Source organism: Onychomys torridus, chromosome 1 (genome assembly GCF_903995425.1).
Source record: "Onychomys torridus chromosome 1, mOncTor1.1, whole genome shotgun sequence".
Taxonomy (NCBI): domain Eukaryota; kingdom Metazoa; phylum Chordata; class Mammalia; order Rodentia; family Cricetidae; genus Onychomys; species Onychomys torridus.
This window is the reverse complement of record NC_050443.1, coordinates 129,842,840-129,851,106: the sequence shown is the minus strand read 5'-3', so window position 1 is coordinate 129,851,106 and position 8,267 is coordinate 129,842,840.

The window sequence follows — 8,267 nt, the reverse complement described above, 5'->3', positions numbered from 1 at the left end:
AACCCTGTGCTGCTGGAGACTGGCCCCCCAGGCAGTGAAAACATTGTTACTCAAACCATCACAATATTTATAGGAATATTATCTTGATTATTAATTGATATGAGTGTACAGCCCACTGTGGGCAGTACCATTCTCTGGGCAGATGGCCCTGGGCTGTATAAGAAATCTAGCTGAGCCTAAGGCCACACAGTCATCAGGCGGCATTCCTCTGTGGTGTCTGCTGTTCTTCCTTGGCTGAGAGTATGTTCCTTTGTCAGAGTTAAGGCTTCAAGGAATAGCAAGCATACCTGCCTTCAAGTTCTAGTTTGAGTTCCTGCTCTGACTTCCCTCACTGATGGATGGTGATCTGGAAGTATAAGCCAGATAAACACTTTCCTTCCCTAAGTTGATTTTGGTCAGAGTATTTTATCACAGCAACAAAAGTGAAAGTGGACCAGAAATCTAGGCTGATCCTTAACTTAGTACTGTGGGATATTATGGTAGACTATCATATACATTAGTAAACAAATTTAGTAATATAGCAGCCTTTGCACTGTTATGAATTCTTATATGTTGATACAAATATAAACTTTTTATATTCCTATTTAAGATAATTTGTATATTGATACAAATACAGAACTATGTTTGTTATATTGTACACATATTTTTACTCTTATTTGAAATATTTGTATATTGATACAAATGTGAATTTATATCTGTCATACTGTATGTCCTACTTCTGTTTAAGATACTCTGTATACTGATATATATTTAGGATTATTATTATATTGCATATTGCACTATACATTCCTACCTCTGTTAAAGATATTTTGTGTATTGTCACAATTTAAAGTCATTGTCCTTTTACTGTACATTTGCTTACAGACTGTTTGCCTTATTTATATGAAGTCTTAGTCCTTAGGTTGTTTAGGTAGATAAGACTTATAGAGTTATTGTCACCTATGCTTGTCATCTCTATAATTATGTTAGTTAGGTTATCCAGATTTATAAATACATAGGTCAGATGGACAGGTAATCTTCAAACACTTCATGGACCTAGAGAATATGGCATTTAAATAACTTAGAATTCTGATGACATGAGACACAAATGCTCCTGGCAGCACCAATTTGATCCCATGAGAATGTTGGGCTTCTTAGAAAAGACATTTCCATTTGGAAGTTTGTCTTCTTGGCACAAAATGGCCTACTGGGCAAAGAACTGCCCTGGCCTCAACTGCTGACAGTACAAATGCTGTCCTTTCTGGACAAGCGGGACACAAGGAAAGTGACCACTATACTTTGCTAAGACAGGGTAAGATGGTCTTTCAGAATTCCTGCTTCTGAAAATGGTCTGTCAGATACTCTAGGGCTGTAGCCAATTTGAATGCACCAACAATGCTGAGAAACATTAGGTGACTGTCCAGGCTGCCAGCTGTCTCTGTCTACTCTTGCAAGACTCCCGAAAGTTGCCTGCATCCTTCTCCCATTTCTCAGGTATTATTATATTCCTTCTCAGGTCTTTGATGAGGTTGAAGATTAGCAGTTATAGTTACAACTTAGTATATATACATATATAATATCTTAGATAGAATATATTAAGTATTAGACTCAGGTTCTTTAGGATAGGACACCTTTTGGAATGATCTTTGTAATATGCCACCTACCCATGCTCTAGACTTCCCTGGATTTTACTATGTGTTTTTTGCTTGATATTGTTTGTACTTATTGTAATTCCAACTTATCTAGGTCATTATCCCTCATTACTCCTGGATAATATTTGATAACCATCTCTTTGTATATGGTTTTGTATTAGGTTAGAACTTTCTTATTTAAACAAAAGGGGGAGATGTAGTGGATAGCCATCCCAGCATTGGCCTGGAAGTTCCAACCCCCATTGAGGCTTTGGTAATGGTCACGCCCACAAGGCGGGGCAGAGGAGGAAGTGGAAGACCCAGGATCGAGAGGAGGGCTCTCTCTCTTGGTTCTGGGACGCTGAACGCAGGAGGTAGACCGAGCAGAGTTCTCCAGAGAACACTCCCAGACTGCGCCATACCTTTGCCAGACCCTACAACCAATCCCTTCATTTGTAAGTTACCTCACAAAATAAACCTCCCTTTTAACTACGTGGAGTGGCCTTAATAATTTCACCAATAGTGTTGGTAACAGCAAAGTGAGAAAATTTCTGCCTGAATCTGAGATAACATTCTCAACTTTGGACTTAGGGAAAGCTAATGGTTTGTTAACATAGAGTTACTATGTAATCTAATAGGACTGTCCTGATAGTCACAAGGATGATAAGTCAGCCAAGGTGGGCGATGAATCCTCATTGAGGAGATTAAAGATAGCACACAAGAATTTGGCTCCACAGCTGCAATAGTTCAACTCTCCACCACCGTCATGGAAGTTCTAATCATTCAATCAGAATTTTTTCTTAAACCTCAGTTTACATAAGTTTGCTATCCCACTGAAGTGTGAGATGAAGGTGTTTGCATATTTGGGGCTTTCTGGAAGCAGGAATCAGAACCTGCTGTGTGCCTCTCTTCTACTTTCTCTTGTTTGTGACAACACCTGGTCTTTCTTAGAAGCATTATCCACTCTCTGACTTTACGTTCCTACACAAAGTATTCACTCTCTGTTCATTTCTGCTCTGTGTCTAGACTATAGAGACATAAAAGCCAAAAATAATAATAATAATAATAATAATAATAATAATAATCAAGGTCTACACAGGTAAATGAAATGAGAACACGACTTGCCAAAGTATGGATGAAGTGAAAGTTTTTATTGTATATATGAGGGAGGGTACAGCCAGAGACATCTGGAAGAGTCCAGAGCAGAAAGAGAAAGTAGGAGACTGAACATGGCCAGCAGACTGAACCAGGCCATTGTAGGGGGGGGTAGGTGGGGAAGCTGGAAAGGGAGAAGGAGAAGGAGGAGGAGGAGGAGGAGGAGGAGGAGGAGGAGGAGGAGAAGAAGAAGAAGAAGAAGAAGAAGAAGAAGAAGAAGAAGAAGAAGAAGAAAGACAGGAAAGGGAGAACCCAGAGAGCACATGGTTGAAATGGCAGGTTTTTATAGGAACCAGAAGCTGGGGGAAGGGAAGGGATGCTCCTCCTGGGCTGGAGAGGTTTAGGGGCAGGATAATAAGAGCTAGGTCTCTGTCACAGGTGTTTTCCATGCAGAGAAAGCCTAGAGGCCAGCAGGAGCTTTGGTATGCTAATAGTACCACAGTTGGCCATTTGGCCCAGGTTTCTGTTGTACCTGATGATAAACTGAACCCAGATAGGGGTCTTAGTACTAAGAGGAAGTAAAGGGACAACAATAATCTATCCGTGATTGATACACACTGGCAAAGGAAAAATTAATTTTCTCCAGTGGCATCTCTCTGGGTATGCTAACCACACTTCAGGGCAGGCCCCATACCCAGGAGTAGCTGGCCAACACAAAACTAACTCGGTTATATTTTTGTAAATTTTTTGTCTCATTTTGCCTTGTTGGGGCATTTATTGTCTTACTGGTCTTTTGTTTATATGTATTTGCTTTTCCTTTTTTGTGTTTGTTTTCTTTTAAGAGAGAACAAGATAAAAGATATACAGTTGGATGGGTAAGGAGGTAGGTAGGATCTGAGAGAGACTGTGAGACAAAAAAAAAAAGAACATGATCAAAATATATTGTCTGGTGGAGAAATCTATAAACAGAAAGGAATAAAAAGAAAAACTAAAAGGTCAAAACTCAAGATCAAAATACCCTACTTTAACAATCAGACGCTAACTACCTGGAGCCTGGCCAGGCTTGGGATGTCTTAAACAAATAACTACAGCCTAAAAGCCCTGGTGCCCAGCCCTGAATGGCTGGTCTTGGAAAAGATGAGAGGTGTTATAAAATGACTACCCGACAAGACATTGAGCTGCCAACCTACAGTCTCTTCCAATGTAATGCCATACAAATGACCCAAGGCAAGGCCAGATAACGTCTCTAAACTGTTATAATAAGTGCCATTCCTGGCTCAGTTGCCTTTAGCCTACTGGCTGTGGGTGGGTTAAGACTTCTGTTGGTCTTTTCTGTGTCGAACACACAGATTGCAAGCCCAGCGCCACTTAGAGATCTTTGGCAACAGTTAACTCTGCAGCTCTCACAAGATTGAGCCTGTATGATAATGAGTATTCAGAGACAGGTAATATCTGGGGGGTACTCACCAACCTAAGACAGAATGCCTGTGTGGCCTGGACAGGTGTCTCCATGACAGGTAAGGTGACCTGCTGACATCCCACACAACCTAAGTCAGAAGCTCATTTTTTAGTAAAAGGGGGGGACCTGTAGGTCCCTGGCCCCCATTTTAGGTAACTGTTGCATTGCTTGCTGATCTTGTCCTTGATATCCTCCCTGTGCTAATTCCCTGTGAGATTCCATCCTCCTGAATGCTTAAGGGAAGCTCCTTGTCTGTGTATCCAGCATATTGGGCATTAACAGCTTAGATGCAAGATTGTAAAACATCAGAAGCAGGGTTGCTTGCCTAGCAAGTGCAAAGCCCAGAGTTCGATCCTCAGTTCCAAAAACAAAAACAAAAACAAAAAAAACAAACATCAGAAGCAAACTTCTGCCCTCCACGGTTCTCCCATTGTGCTGTAAGCCTGTATTTAAGACCTCCTCCCTCCTTCAATAAACAGCATTTGACATAAAAGAAGGAGGAGGAGGAGGAGGAGGGAGGAGGAGGAGGAGGAGAAGGAGAAAAGGAGAAGGAGGAGAAGGAGAAGGGGTCAAGATCATGATGGGGAAACCCACAGAGACAGCTGACTGGTGCTAGTTGGAGCTCACTGACTCCAGACTGACTGACAGCTAGGGAACCTGCATGGGATCAAACTAGGCCACTGAATGTGGGTGACAGTTGTGTGGCTTGATCTGTTTGTGGGGTCCCTTACAGCAGGACCAGGACTTATCCCAGGTGCATGAACTGACTTTTTGGAGCCCATTCCCTGTGGTGGGAAACCTTGCTCAGCCTTGATACAATGGGGAGAGGCTAGGCTCTCCTTCAACTTGGGATGCTAGACTTTGTTGACTACCATGGGAGGCCTTACCTACTCTGAGGAGTGGATGGGGGTAGAGTGGAAGGGAGGTGAGGAGGCGGGAGAAGGGGAGTTGGGGGGAACTGGGGTTGGTATGTAAAATGAAAAAAAAAATTAATAAATAAATATATTTTTAAAAAGTGCCATTCCCCATTAGGGGTACAATTTACTCTCTCTCCTCCTCCCCCTCCCCTCTCCCCTCTCCCTCCTCACCTTCTCTTTCTCTCCTCCTTCCCTACCTACCTTTCCCTCCATATTTCTGTCCACAGTGTATGTTCTTTATTAAAACATTTATATCAGTTCTTGTCTAGTGAATACTTCTACACAAACACATACCATGCCTTGGACTCATGGTTGCTGGCATGACATAGATCTGCTTTTTATAAGGACACCATTCATGCTGATTAGGTCCCATCCTGATTACTTCATTTTAACTAAAGTCCTTTTTTATAAGGTCCCAATCTCCAAATGCAATCCCATTCTGTCATTCTGCATGTGGCACTTTCTCAAAGGCAGACTTTGGATGGAACCCTCCCACAGAATCTTATTCTAGACAAGGCCATAAATACTCTGAGGGGCAGCAGATAAACTAAATGGGAGCCTAACATTACATTCATCAGTTCTCAGTGAAACTTCAAGGAGGACTTTGGTGCTTGAAAGAGAAATCTAATATTTCTACCCTTGTGTTTTTTTAATTTCCAAGGCAGCTGCAGAAACTGCCAGAGCCTAAAGGAGACAGACTTGCCAGGACTCAAGGTAAGACTTCTGAATATTCTTTCACAGGGTCTTGACAGAACTTGGACCCTATCAAGAGGGACCCAAGACCTAGACAAACCCTGGAAAGGTCCTTTAGGAGCTGCAGGAGTTGGGGGTCCCCTATAGACTAACACGAACAATAATAAGTCCAGCCTATATTGTTTGCTCCCAGGGTTCATGAAAGAGTCTACCAACCAGCTGAGGATTCTTATCTGAGGGATATTCAGTGAATCGAAGCACACTGAGTTCTTTAGTCCATTCCCTTTATTCTTCTATGGCGATTCTCTCTGCACAGTTTCTTGTCTGCTCTCTTCCTTCGCTCTTCTCGGTCCCCCCTGCTCTTCTCTCATCGTTCTACCTGGTTCTTTCTGTCTCCATCCTCATCTTTGTTCTTCTCCATCAATCCTCCCAGTGCTCTCAGAGAACCAGCATATACACCCACACAGCAATACTTTGGTAAAGCAACATGAGGCTTGAAGTTTTCAGAGTCGCAGAGAGAGGTGATAAGGACCCACACATAAAGCAATTAATTGTCAGCTTCCAATTACAACCCCAAAGGGGAGTGACTAAAGGGGAGTTCTCTGGTAGGGGCAACTAAAGGCTAAGATCAGTTAGGGAATTTATGTGCTCACTATAATCTAGAAATTGCTAGGTAAAATGTTAGGGGTCAATAAGTCACAAGAAAGTAAACTGCCTTTGGTGCCGCTTCCCCCGCCCATCCCGGCTGCAGCTGCTTTCTGATCAGGAAGGGGACATATGGTAGGTGGTTAAGCAACCCATGTCAGAGCGTGTAGATTTGGTTAGTGAAAGCGCTTTCACCCAGAGTAATTGCCGAGGGGAAAATCTAGGAATAGCACCTGGCTGAGGAGGAATAAAAACTTAATTTGCACAAGAAAGAAGCTTGGCACCTATTGCCTGCCTGGCCTGAAGGCAATCTCCTTGGGTCAGTGGGAAGTAACTGCCTTAACTCAGTAACTAGCAAATGGCTCAAACATCATCCCAGGAATGTGAGCAGTAAATCTCTTAAGTTAGGGTCTTATATAAATAACCTGGGGTGAAGGTAAGGGGTTGAGGATTTAATTGTTAGTGGTTGTTTTCTCTATCTGTGGGTGAGATGAGCTAATGTTTATTTCTCTGCATTTATCCTTGGAAAAGGTATCTTTGCTGAAATACTTTTGTCCGGAGAATGGCCCTGGACAGACATATGTTAATGAAAGATAAACACAGCTAGGGACAGTTATCCAATTACCCCGAATGTATAGGGAAAGTTGTGCCCAAGATTGAGATGCAATCGTGACATTACATGTACACTAACATGGAGATGCATGGTAAATGTGGAGAATCATAGCTGTGACTGCACAAGAAGTTTACAAGAGACAGCCAGTTCATTTGAAAGGCAGTAATTCCATAACGCCTTGCATGATGGTTTCCTCTAACAGAACCCTCAGTTCTGATAGGTTGACCTTCTGAACACTAGTTGTCACTGCTGTATACTCTCATGGACTTTTGCTACCAGTGGCTCTCAATAATAGACAGTGCACTGAAGCACGGTGGGAGCTCACAACAAGCCAGTCTTGGAGACTGTTGCTTGGCCACCTGACAGGCTGCTGAAGAGTCAGAACAAGTTCCTGGAACTATTTCTCCCTCTGCCTGAGCAAAACAATCCCAGGAAAGAAGGCTGGACACAGTGGGGGTTGGGGGAGAGGGCTTCCTGGCTGACCTCTCCCTGAGTCCATCTGTTAAATGCATTGTGGTCAGGTTTGTTTAGGACCTCAGCCAAGAACTAGTAGGAAAGAACAACCTTCTCCGTTCCCACATTTTCCTATCAGATCCTCTGGAGCACAGCCCAGGGCTTAGTAGTCTGTATCAAGTGCCATGTCTATAACGATACTGTTCTTCACCCCCTGAACAACAGGGAACCTTCTCTGAAAAAAGTAGGGGGAAGACAGAGCTAACCCATCTTCCCATGGCATGGAACAGAGGGTAGCATTCAGCATAGCATTTATTTTAAAAGAGAGACAGACAGATATTCCATTCATATCTCAGTTTCAGGCTGAGCCACAGCCACATTGGCAGAATGTCTGCCTAGAATGCACAAAGCCTTGGGTTTGACACATATACCCTCAGCTCCACATAAACTGGGCATGGTAGTGTGTGACTAGAGTCCCAACACTTGGAAGGTGGAGGCAGGAGGATCCTTAGCTACATAACAAGTTCAAGGATAGCTGGAGCCACATGACCCTGTCTCAAAAGCAAACCTCAGCTTCAGCATTTTCTGCATGGCTATGTTCAGATTAGCTAACCTCTCTGACCCTCAGTTCATCTACAAAATATCCATCGTAATAGTACATGGCTGGAGGAATTGGTTCATCTCTCTAGCGCTGTGAGATGTAAACATCTACAGTTGCTATAGTTGTTGCTGTCAGCCACCTCCCTGGAAAACTTGGGGTTCCTGGAAGAAAGCAAGGGATG